The 13,316-nt window shown below is 40.9% G+C and overlaps 1 protein-coding gene across 2 annotated transcripts in view; it reads right to left on the bottom strand.

The window, feature by feature from the left end:
• The window catches only part of itpk1a (inositol-tetrakisphosphate 1-kinase a), a 79,087-nt gene that overhangs the window by 28,935 nt on the left and 36,836 nt on the right, over nt 1-13,316 (bottom strand). Inside the window, exon 1 of one of the 2 annotated variants that reach the window (XM_031837369.1) lies at nt 1,657-1,821. The exons of the other annotated variant lie outside the window; for it this stretch is intronic. The gene's annotated coding sequence lies outside the window, so the exon portion shown is untranslated. Of the gene's footprint in view, nt 1-1,656; nt 1,822-13,316 lie in introns of those variants that run through there. 2 annotated transcript variants of the gene reach the window in all.

The raw sequence follows: 13,316 nt of genomic DNA, 5'->3' as shown, positions 1-13,316 counted from the left end.
TCTATATTTTCAAAAGCATTCGACTCATGTTCATATTTCACAACCTCCGTGGGCTTTTGGAGCTGTCTATACACTATTGAGTGAAATAATAGGCCTACACTTGATTTTTGTTTCTGATAGATGAGCAAATGAATAGATGAGCTATACCACCTCCACGTATTTGCCCAGACAGAGAAATATACAGACAGAGTCACTGAAACAAAATTACATTGATTAGACATGTCACAGGCTTTTGGTTGGGAGTAGGCCTAAGCTACTGTGAGTGAAGCTAAATAATTCACTTGTTAAGCTACATAACATGCTGGCAAAAGGATCTGATCAGTGCCAATAAATGAGACAACTAGTCAAGATGGTCATGAGCAGCACTCACCTCAGCTAACATTTCCACAGCCTAATTGTAGCCTAACCAATATCCAAAAATCTGACATTTATTGATTTCTCAAGACCCCATACTTGGCAGAGCGAAACGATGGATGCAATCAATCAATTCAGGTGTGCCTAATGACAGTTTCATAATGCCATTCAACTTTTTGGTATTTTAATAGATGGTCTTTCCATTCATCAAATAGAGGGTGCACAGTGCACTGTTTTAGATGCTGGAATTATTTTAGATTGGACTAACATGCGCAGGTAGCCTACTTTTTGAAGTGATTTGTTTGACAAATCAGATGAATACATGTTCATGCCACATTAAAAAGGTAATATATTTTACAGTTAAATTACTCATATTTACCATTGGGCCCATAAAAAAAAAAAACATTTCATACATAAGAGGTTCTATACGAGGAAAAATTCAAATCTACATTCACCCGTTGTAAATCACATGTAGAAAATATCTGTACCCCTGTAAATAACCTCTCTCAATTCTGGACCCTGTAAGAATATAAAAGGTAACTGCCAAAATAAAGAAAACACCAACAGTTTCTTCATTGGGCCACCACGAGCCAGAACAGCTTCTATGCACTTTGGAATAGATCCTACAAGTGTCTGGAGCTCTATTGGAGGGATGTGTTCTGGTGGTGGAAAACGCTGTCTCAGGTGACGCTCCAGAATCTCCTATAAATTGGGTTGCGCTCTGGTGACCAACATTGTTTTCATGCACATCAACCCATTCAGTGACCACTCGTGCACTCTGGATGGGTGCATTGGCATACTACGGGGGCATAGCCATGGTAGCCAAAATGATGGCCAGAATAAATGGCATGTCCAGCTTTATTTATTTATGACCTGAAGCATGATGGGATGTTAATTGCTAAATTAACTCAGGAACCACTCTATGTGGAAGCACAGGCTTTCAATATACTTTTTATTCCTCATTTGCTCAAGGGTTTCCATTACTTTGGCAGTTACCTGTAGTTGAATAAGACTGGATTAAGTCATGATTAGGAGAGCTCCTGCAGATTATCTATCAAATAAAAATCATATTTCATTATCACATTTATATCCTGGAACACCACAAACATTCACCAAAATCTCAGAGCAAAATTACAGGATAGAATCACCAAAGACATACCCCTCAAAGAAAAACATCCTACAGTACCTTCAGACCCTTAGCCCTCAAAGAAATGGCTGCACCTGTCAAAGAACAACCTCCCCCATTAGGTGAAGAGCTTGTGATCAACCCTTACAATGTTTTAGCGGTGCCGATTGGCTTACCTGGACACTCTGCACCAATAGCAGGGCCTGCGTGTCATTCTGGTCCGCCAGAATGAGGTCCGCCAGCTTGTGGATGATGACATCCAGAGGGCCCTGCTCCTCCAGGGGCCGACTCAGATCCAGCTGCACACAGGGAGAGAGAGAGGGAGAAAGAGTACTCAGAAGTCAGGCAAGATAAAAATCAAGACACCTTGTTTTATTAGTTGATAATATATGGAGTCTGTTCCAAATGCACCCTATATAATGCACTACTTTTGACAAGAGGCCTATGGGTGATGAACACACTTAGGCCAGTCCTTTGGGGTTTGACCCAACAGGTCAAAGACTTTGTTTTTGCTAAGATTAGGCCCGTTCAAAGCCTCTTTTACCCCCCACCCCCCCCCAAAAAAAAAAAAAAACGATACAACCATATGGGCTTTACAGGCTGGTTCTGGTAACAGCTGGGAGAAGAAAAAAGCAGCAGCAAGGAATATTGTCTGCTTCCCAAATGACACTATTCCCTATATAGTGCACTACTTTTGGCCAAGGTCCTGTCATTTGGGAGACATTATGTAAGGAGTGGGGACCTGGTCATATGGTCAACGGTCCAGCGCTGGCACCAAATAAAGGAGCAGAAACAGACCACAGACCTACCAAGTCGTGGGATGAAATTGAGGGGGAACATTTTATTCGGGAGGCCTCTGGGGCCTGTTCCCTACAAGGCTCTAGTTTAAAAATCAGGGAGAGGATGTCTACATCCCAAATGGCACCCTATTCCTTACGTAGTGCACTACTTTATGGGCCGTGGTCAAAAGTAGTGAACTAAATATGGAATAGGGTGCTGTTAGGGACGCAAAAGTCTGGAAATGTTCTAGCGGCGGGATCAGAGCCTTCTTCTCGGCTGATTTAGGAAAACAATCATGAGAAGGCAGGCAGAGCGAGGCTGGCTGATGAGTTCAGCTTGGGTTTGGAACTTATCACTTTGTCTCCAAGCCCATAGATCAAGTAACAGCAGTGCCGTCATGTAAGTTGAAAGTGTAGGGTAAAAAGTTTTCACTAGACGCTGATCTTGGGTCGGTTTTGCATTTCCCCCACGAATGGTTAGGATTGGGGGAGCAAAGATGATCCTATATATCGGTACCTACGGGAAATTTCACCCCAGAGCCAAGACACTGTCATTCCTCATTGTGTCCTAAGTGAGACCGCAGAGAGTGTGTTTGTGTACAGAACTCCTTTTGGCAAAGGCTCTTAGGAACATGAAAGCCACCATTTGTAGCCGCCAGCACTGTGCATCTTCCAATTGATCAGGTTTGTAAACCGCAGTGAGCAATTGGAGGGGAATGTGTGCATTAGCAAAGTCGACATCTTTCCAGAAAGTTCACACCCCTAGACTTTTTACACATTTTGTTGTGTTTTAGCAATTTAAAATGGATTAAATTTAGATTTTTGTAGTCACTGGTCTACACACCCCATGATGTAAAAGTGGAATTGTTTTTTTGAAACTGTTATATATTAATTAAAAACTGTAGTGTCAAATATGCAACCCCCTTGTTATTGGCAAGCCTAAATAAGTTCAGGAATAAAAATGTGCTTAACAAGTCAAATAGGTTGCATGGACTCACTGTGTGCAATACAAGTGTTGAATATGATTTTTGAATGACTACTTCATCTCTATACCCCACACATACAGATAAGTGTAAGGTCCTTCAGTCGAGCAGTGAATTTCAAAACACAGATTCAACCAAAGACCATGGCGATTTTCCCCAATGCCTCGCAAAGAAAGGCATGTATTGGTAGATGGGTAAAACAAAAACAAAAAAAGCAGACATTGAATATCCCTTTGAACATGGTGAGGTTATTAAAGTACACTTTGGATGGTGCATCATTACACCCAGTCACTACAAAGATACAAGCGTCTTTCCTAACTCAGTTGCCTTAACAGAAGAAAACCACTCAGGATTTCACCATGAGTCCAAAGCAACTTAAAAAACAGTTAGTTTAATGGTTGTGATAGTATTGTGGAGTAAATACAATGTTGTTGATCCATCCTAAGGAGAAAACAAACCTAATTGACAGAGTGAAAAGGAAGCCTGTACAGAATACAAATATTCCAAAACATGCATCCTGTTTGCAACAAGGCACTAAAGTAATATTGTACTATATAAAAATGTGGCAAAGCAATTAACATTTTGTCCTGAATAAAAAGGTGTTACGTTTGGGCCAAATCCAATAAAACATTACGGAGTACCACTCATATTTTCTAGCATATAGGTGGCTGCATCATGTTATGGATATGCTTGTAATCGGTAAGGACTGGGGAGTTTATTTTTTTTTTAAACAAACAAAACTGATTGAGCTAAGCAGAGGCTAAATTCTAGGAGGAAAACTTGGTTGTCTGCTTTCTAACAGACACTGGGACACAAATTCACTTTTAAGCAGGACAATAACCTAAAACACAAGTACAAATATACACTGGAGTTGCTCACCAAGAGGACATTGAATGTTCCTGAGTAGCCTAGTTACAGTTTTGACTTAAAAGCTATGGCAAGACTTGAAAATAGCCATCTACAACCAACATGAGCTTGAACAACTTTTAAAGACTGTACAAATGTTGTACAATCCAGGTGTGTAAAGCACTTAGAGACTTACTCAGAAAGTCTCACAGCTGTATTTATTGTATCTTTATTTAATCAGGTAGGCCAGTTGGGAACAAGTTCTCATTTACAACTGCAACCTAGCCAAGATAAAGCAGAGCAGTGTGACAAAAACACAGAGTTACACATGGGATAAACGAACAGAAATCTGTATACAGCGTGTGCAAATAACGTAAGTAGGTAAGGCTGCCAAAGGTGATTCTAACACGTAGACTCAGGGATTTGAATACTTTCCGAAATTTATTTTCAATCAATTGGCAAAAATACAAATTTTATCCATTTTGAATTCAAGCTGTAACAAAATGTGGAAAAAGTCAAGGGGTATAAATACTTTCTAAAAGGCACTGTACACCCAAACTAGACCATGTTGCTGAAAAATAAATATATTCATACGTTATTCAATCATTTCACCCATACTGCTCAAGCGTGACCGAGCATCTGCAGAGGTTTACATAAACAAGTTTTAATGACTCCAACTTAAGTGTATCAACCACTCCACAAATTTCTTGTTAATAAACTATAGTTTTGGCAAGTCAGTTAGGGCATCTACTTCATGCATGACAAGTCATTTTTCCAACAATTGTTTACAGAGATTATTTCACTGTAAACAATTCCAGTGGGTCAGAAGTTTACATATGTTAAGTTCGCTGTGCCTTTAAAAAGCTTGGCGTTACGGGATTCTTCCGTCGAGAGGAGAGGCGGACCAAAACGCAGTGTGGTTATTTATAAACATCTTTAATAAAGATGAAAACTTGAACAATGTATAATACAAAATAAGAAAACGTGGAAAACCGAAAACAGTCCTAACTGGTGCAAAACACAGAGACAGGAACAATCACCCACGAAATACTCAAAGAATATGGTTGCCTAAATATGGTTCCCAATCAGAGACAACGATAAACATCTGCCTCTGATTGAGAACCACTCTAGGCAACCATAGACTTACCTAGAATACTACACTAAACACAACCCCATCAATCTACAAAACCCCTAGACAAGACAAACACAATCACCCATGTCACACCCTGGCCTAACCACAATAATAAAGAAAACACAAAATACTAAGGCCAGGGCGCGACACTTGGAAAATTCCAGAAAATGTCATGGCTTTAGAATCTTCTGATTGACTCAAATGATGTCAATTAGCCTCTTGGAGGTGTACCTGTGGATGTATTTCTAGGCCTACCTTCAAACTCAGTGCCTCTTTGCTTGACATCATGGGAAAATCAAAAAGAAAATAAGCCAAGACCTCAGAAAAACAATTGTAGACCACAAGTCTGGTTCATCCTTGGGAGCAATTTCCAAACGCCTGACGGTATGTTCATCTGTACAAACAATAGTACACAAGTATACACACCATGGGACCACGCAGCCATCATACCGCTCAGGAGGAGACGCATTCGGTCTCCTAGAGATAAACGTACTTGTGCGAAAAGTGCAAATCAATCCCAGAACAGCAGCAAAGGACCTTGTGAAGATGCTGGAGGAAACAGGTACAAAAGTATCTATAGCCACATTAAAATGGGTCCTATATCGACACAACCTGAAAGGCCGCTCAGCAAGGAAGAAGCCACTGCCCCAAAACCACCATAAAAAAGCCAGACTGGTTGCAACTGCACATGGGGACAAAGACAGTACTTTCTGGAGAAATGTCCTCTGCTATGATGAAACACAAATAGAACTGTTTGGCCATAATGACCATCGTTCTGTTTGGAGGTAAAAGGGGGAGGCTTGCAAGCTGAAGAACAGCATCCCAACCGTGAAGCACGGGGTGGCACCATCATGTTGTGGGGGTGCTTTGCTGCTGGACGGCCTGGTGCACTTCACAAAATAGATGCGGATGGAAAATTATGTGGATATGTTGAAGCAACATCTGGCAAATTGGCTTAAGGACAACAAAGTCAAGGTATTGGAGTGGCCATCAAAGCCCTGTCCTCAATCCTATAGAACATTTGTGGGCAGAACTGAAAAAGCGTGTGCAAGCAAGGAGGCCAACAAACTTGACTCAGTTACACCAGCTCGGTCAGGAGGAATGGTACAAAATTCACCCAACTTAATGTGGGAAGCTTGTGGAAGGCTACCCAAAATGTTTGACCCAAGTTAAACAATGTAAAGGCAATGCTACCAATACTAATTGGAGTGTACGTAAACTGACCCACTGGGAATGTGATGAAAGAAATAAAAGCTCAAATAAAAATCACTCTACACTATAATTCTGACATTTTACATTCTTAAAATAAAGTGGGGATCCTAACTGACCTAAGACAGGGCACTTTTACTCTGATTAAATGTCAGGAATCGTGAAACAGTTTAAATGTATTTGGTTAAGGTGTATGTAAACCTCCGACTTCAGCTGTATGCTTCGGCAGGGGAGAGGCAGGTAGCCTACACACTGGCAAAGATTTTCAGCTAGCAGATAGACACTGGAAGAAGTTTGATTGACAGATGGAAAAGCTTTGCATAGGCTCTTTGTTCCATTTTTTTGTGGGATTGTTCCGGAACCGTATAGATCACTTTTGTTCCCGGTTCAGATTCTGTTTGGTTTCAACTCCCACATAGTAAACCATCTGTGTTTAAAATAGTCCTGGTTCTACAGGGTTGACATCTGTCTGTCTGAAAGCAATTGATTTCTGTAGAAAAGTTGACAAAGTATCTATTCTATTGTCAAACAAGGTCCAAGATCACAGTGCAACCATAATGTCTTGGGGCATTGCCAACAGACATCCGAAAAGATGGAGCAATTCAATTCCAACAGAAATTCTTACTTCCGGCGAGGATGTCCAGACAGGTCTAATATTCCCAGCTCATGTAATATTTATGGCAGCGGAGATGATTTATCAAGTATGTATCGAACAAGATTGGTGGACTTTTCAATGCAGGGCATTGCCTCGCCTAAAGGCAATGCCTCCCAAAGAAAACAATATCTTCCATATCGTAGATATAGTATGCATGCAAGGTTGGGATTTCTTTTTTAGGTTTCTCTTATTTTGAATCCCTATTCTTCAGTCTGACATTGGTGGAAATATCCAAAAAGTGTCAGCTCAACAAATCTCATTCCGATGCTTTCTGCCAGTTCGATAACTAACACTGGGTTGAGACACTGACTACACAGAACTTGTGTCTCTGGGGGTTGCTCTGGACCCAAAATGGGTCCCCCAAATATTATCCAGAAATGACTAAATTGGACAGGAAGAAAACATTGCCCAAAAGAGAAGAATGTGTCACAGGTTGGACTGCTCTCTAGGCAAAGGATTTCAACACAATCCATGAACAACCTTTGGAACAACGAATTCTAGCTGCTCAATCGCAATCCCCAAGCCCTTGATTAACAACTGAAATGTGACAGATTACATCCAAATGGTACCCTAGTCGCTATATAGTGCACTACTTTTGCCCATAGCCCTAGTCAAAAGTAGTGCACTACATGGGGAATAGCGCACCATTTGCAATGCACATATTGTATCTTATCTGCCTACACCCAAAAACATTGATAAAGAAGGGTCATGTCTGTAGTAATGGGGAGGTGGCTCAGGCAATGATATGGTAATAATGAAGACCAACGAATTCAAGAGAAGAGGCGATAAAAAGAGGGAGGGGGAAGTGATCTTGGCACAATAACTGACGAGTAATCAGCTATTACATAAACCTTAAAAAGAAAAGTGAACCCATTTTGAATGTTATTATCTCTGATATTCTATCGATTCCCTGGGTCATTTCATGTGTATGTTATTGGCATTTAAGCAGGCAGAAATCCGTCCGGTATGACGGAGCACTGTGACGAAGTCGCTCTCACTACACTGGAAGTTAATAGGAATACGACTTTTAGATTGACATGTATGACAGATGATTTCAATTCTGTTCGATGGCATAACTCGGGAGTGTTCTCTCGAATGAGCCTTTTAAACATCTTTTTGCGATATTCCTACCTCGAGAAATGTACAATTTAACAGAGGGTCTAGCAGGTGTTGACAAACACTCACGAACAAAGTAAAACTTTGGAAACGAGGTCTGGCCAGGTGTCTGCCTCTTTAGTGCATTGCATGGTGCTGTTGCCAAAGATATATAAAGGAGATGGGAATCCAATGAATCTTGAACAAGGCAGGTGGTGTAAAATTCTTTAAAATTACCGGTCACGACCTTGTTTCCAACGTTTTATTTTGTTTAATAACATTCATCTTCTGCCGATCTACCATTCCAGTGTTTAATTGCTATATTGTAATTACTTCGCCACCATGGCCTATTTATTTCCTTAACTTACCTCATTTGCACTCACTGTATATAGACGTTTTGTTTTCTTTTGTTCTACTGTATTATTGACTATGTTTTGTTTATTCCATGTGTAACTCTGTGTTGTATGTGTCGGATTGCTGCGCTTTATCTTGGCCAGGTCGCAGTTGCAAATGAGAACTTGGTCTCAACTAGCCTACCACCTGGTGAAATAAAATATATTTTATTTAAGTGTGTGTGTGTGTCAACACCTGCTACTAGCTAGCCAGGTTTCAATGGCGCCCGCTTCGCCTGGAATAGCTAACGAACCGTTCCAGCGCTGTAGAAGCAGTGTTTATTATGCGAGTTCCAATGTGGAATTGTTTGCTTGTGGAGGATTACAGGCTTGAGGTGGCTATCCTTGGAAAGCACATTCTAATTCTGCGTTAATTTACGGGGAAAACGCAAACTGGAACTCTCGTTCTCAACTCGTGTCGACAAACCGCTCGGGCCTGATGGCTGTATCCCTACCTTGTCATCAGTCCCTATCTGAATGGCCCGTGCTACCGGAACTTGCCTACCAAGGAAGTCGTTTCCATCTGTCTCCTCCCTCGCGTAGTGGAGTAGACGGAGAACAGCAAGAAGATTGGACCAGCGCTGATTGGAACAATGTTAGAAGTTGTGGAAACCGAAGGCAACGGCATGCTGCTACGCGGACTGGAGTGTCTGCTAGACGTTCTGAGCAGATTGACATGAGGAATAGCGTCGCCGCACTGGTGCCTGATCTACCTGACTGCCTGTATACAACTACGCGGACTCCAGCAGCGGCGTAGTCGTTGAATTCCACTCCTTTCCCTCTCTCCGGATCTGACTGGGCACTGCCTGCTCTGGACCTATCACTGGGAGCAGCAGGCGAATGCTATCCTGCTTCTCGTGGGCCTGTGAAATGTTCCACAAATTGTGGGAGGAATGGGCAGATTTCCCCATCCCCAGCAGTTGGGCAGTTCAAATGGTAAGAAATTACTCAATCACTGGAGCAAAAACGTTGTGCTATCCAGGACCACAAGTACAGCACATCAATAAGGTTCCCCCAAACATTTTAAACCTGCATCAGCAAACAGTCTATCATTGTTCATGTGGGATTCAATGTCATTATGAAGGGCAGCTCAGAACAGCTTAGACCACTGCACCTCTTGGTCTAAGGCACTGCATCTCAGTGCAAGAGGCATCACTACCGTCCCTGGTTCGATTTCAGGCTTCAACACATCCGGCCATGATTGTGCACCACCCTATGGGACTCCCAATTGGCCCAGCGTCATCCGGGTTTGGCCGGGGTAGGCCGTCATTGTAAACAAGAATTTGTTCTTCACTAACTTGCCTTGTTAAAATAAAAATGGATTTAAAAAAACTGATTGGGTCTCTGCTTGACACCAACTACCCGCCCCATAATATCTGGCCCTGTGCCCTTCCTAAATCACAGCATTGAACACTTCAGCAGACGTTGAGCCCTCCATAACTGGCTACAAGACTATTACAGCTGTGGGTCTAACATTGATTGACAATTTTGATCCCTTCTGGAAACAAAGCTGGTTTCATAAAGGAGGAAGGGATCCACCCAAATAATTTGGGTTCCTGGATCCTTTCACAGCGTTAAAAATGCTGCATCGAGACAAGGATTTATTAGTGACCCAATCCCAGCTCAGTTAATCTCTACTAGTTGGGGAACCCTGCTTTAAGGTAATACAATATTTTATATAGCACTATTACATAAGGAATCTCATACGTAGATTTACTCCGCAAACTATAATCTGCAAGACATTTGGGGCTGGCTTTACTATAGCAACACTCAAAATTGTGAAAAAGGTTTAAAAGCAACAATTGGACAATGGATTAAAATACTCCAAGCTGTTACATTTTTAATCTAATCAGATATCGACTGAATTACAGCACATAAAACAATTATACTGGCAGACTGGCAGTTCAGGTAATGCTGAGAATTCAGGCATTACATTTATTATAAAATGCAAGTTTCGTATAAAGGCACTCATACATTTTCTTAGTATATTAGTTTTTAAACTTTGATAAAAATCAAGAAAACTGTGCCTCATTTTCATATGCTGGATTTGCACACAATGTTAAGCGGATGGACAGGGCTGCAGCCACCAAACCGTGCTTGGTCCAGACCTACCTGCGCCGTCTAGACTGCCTCAATTATTAATTTCTGTTGTTCACTTGCATAATTCAACAGGTGTCAAGAAAGGGATACTGATACGATTGCAGATCTAAAACGCTTGGCTCTAGATTACACCCACCTATACATACTTACATCACTATAATCTAAGTGTTCCTTTTCAGAAGTTTATATATATATATATATATATATATATATATTTTTTTTTTTTTACAACTGCAGAAAATAATACACACCAAAATCAAGTTATTTCTTGTAATGCAAGTGTTGAGACAGTGCTTTAAATTCCAGACGAAGCACACCAATGTATTCCATTGAGCTCATTACTGGCCTCACATCAAGGGGCCTCGTGAGCTGGGCATAATACAAAAATACTAGTAACATAAATAGTACCAGTCAAAAGTTTGGACACCTACTCATTCAAGAGTTTTTGTTTGTACTATTTTCAGCATTGTAGAATAATAGCAAAGACATCAAAACTATGAACACATGGAATCATGTATAAAAAAAGTTAAATCAAAATGTTATATTTGAGATTCTTCAAAGTAGCCACCCTTGGCCTTGACAGCTTTGCACACTCTCAAACAGCTTCATGAGGTTGTCACATGGAATGCTTTTCCAAGTCTTTCAAGAGTTCCCACATATGCTGAGCACTTGTTGGCTGCTTTTCCTTCAATCTGTGGTCCAACTCATCCAAAACCATCTCAATTGGGTTGAGGTCAGGTGATTGTGGAGGCCAGGTCATTTGATGCAGCACTCACTCACTCTCCTGCCCTTAGACAGCCTGGAGGTGTGTTGGGATATTGTCCTATTGAAAAACAAAATGATAGTGGGACTAAGCGTAAACCAGATGGGGGGAGGCGTATCGCTACGGTAGCCATGTCATGTCAGTTAAGTGTGCCTTGAATTCTAAAAACATCACTGACTGTGTCACCAGCAAAGCACCCCCACACACTCATACCTCCATGCTTCACGGTGGGAACCACACATGCAGAGATCATCCGTTCACCTCCTCTGCATCTCATAAAGACAGCGGATGGAACCAAACATTTCAAATTTGGACTCAGACCAAAAGGACAGGATTTCCATTCTAATGTCCATTGATCATGTTTCTTGGCCCATGCAAGTCTTTTCTTATTGGTGTCCTTTAGTAGTGGTTTCTTTGCAGCAAGTCAGCATTTTCCGGATTGACTAACCTTTATGTCTTAAAGTAATGGACTGTTGTTTGGCTTGCTTATTTGAGCTGTTCTTGCATTAATATGAACTTGATCTTTACTAAATAGGGCCATCTTCTTTATACCACCCTACCTTGTCTCAACCCAACTGATTGGCTCAAACGCATTGAGGAAAGAAATGTCACAAATGTACCTAAGGCACACCTGTTAATTGAAATTAATTTCAGATGACTACCTCATGAAGCTGTTGAGAGAATGCAAGAGTGTGCAAAGCTGCCATCAAGGCAAAGGGTGGCTACTTTGAAGAATCTAAAATATATTTTGAATTGTTTAACAAGTGTTATTTCATAGTTTGTTTTCACTATTATTCTACAACGTAGAAAATTTTACAAATTAAAAAGGAAAACCCTTGAATGAGTAAGTGTCCAAACATTTGAATGGTACTGTATAAGAAATTGTGAACCATCCAGAGGTTTGGGGCCAAGTGGAGTCAGAGGGGCGGGGACACTCCGGGAATACCCGAAAGCATCCCTTATTACCGGCGCAAGTCAAAGGGCCGAGGCTATTACGCATGAGGGAAAAAGAGAGGATGGATAAAGGAACGGACAAAGAAATAAGGAGTACATAGAACAAAGGACAGAACATTGAGATAAAGACCAAGAACAGCTTAAATGAAGAAGTTGTGTGATTCCCGGTGCAGCGAGCCAAAGCCAAGATTAGCCACAAAAGACCATTTAATTAGGTGATTTTGGAAAGTATCTTCAGTTTGTAAGTGAAGTGCTCTGTTTGTATTGGTAGGATTTTGTTAACCTTTCTTGAACCGGTCCTCTCTGGACCGATCACAGTTCCTTCATTTTTACTCAAGTATGACAATTGAAGAATGTTTCCACCACTGCCAGATTAGTAAGGCCACATTGACAACAAAAAAGGGCTTCAAAAAAGTGAAATTAGGTCAAACAACCACCTTCATTCAAGTATTCACACCCCTTCCACATAGTTGTGTTACAGACTGGATTTAAAATTGATTAAATTGAGACGGTCACTGGCCTACACACACACACACACACACACACGTCAAAGTGGAATAATGTTTTTTTATAATGTTAAATGAAAAAGCTGAAATGTCTTGAGTCAATAAGTCAATAAGTATTCAAACCTAAATAGAAATTAGGCTTAACAAGTCATATAATAAGTTGCATGGACTCTTGAATGACCTATCTGTACCCCAGATATCAAATATCTGTAAGGTCCCGCAGTGAATTTCAAAACACAGAATCAACCAGAGAGGTTTTCCAATGCCTTGCAAAGGGCACCTATTGGTAGATGGGTAAAAATCAAATAAAAAAGCAGACATTGAATATACCTTTGAGCATGGTAAAGGTATTAATTACACTTGGTGTATCATACAAAGATACAAGTGTCTTTCTTAACTCCATTGCCAGAGAAGAAGGAAAA

Source organism: Oncorhynchus kisutch, linkage group LG12 (assembly GCF_002021735.2).
Source record: "Oncorhynchus kisutch isolate 150728-3 linkage group LG12, Okis_V2, whole genome shotgun sequence".
Taxonomy (NCBI): Eukaryota; Metazoa; Chordata; class Actinopteri; order Salmoniformes; family Salmonidae; genus Oncorhynchus; species Oncorhynchus kisutch.
The sequence above is the reverse complement of the archived record's forward strand: the minus strand, read 5'-3'. Positions and strand labels throughout refer to the sequence as shown.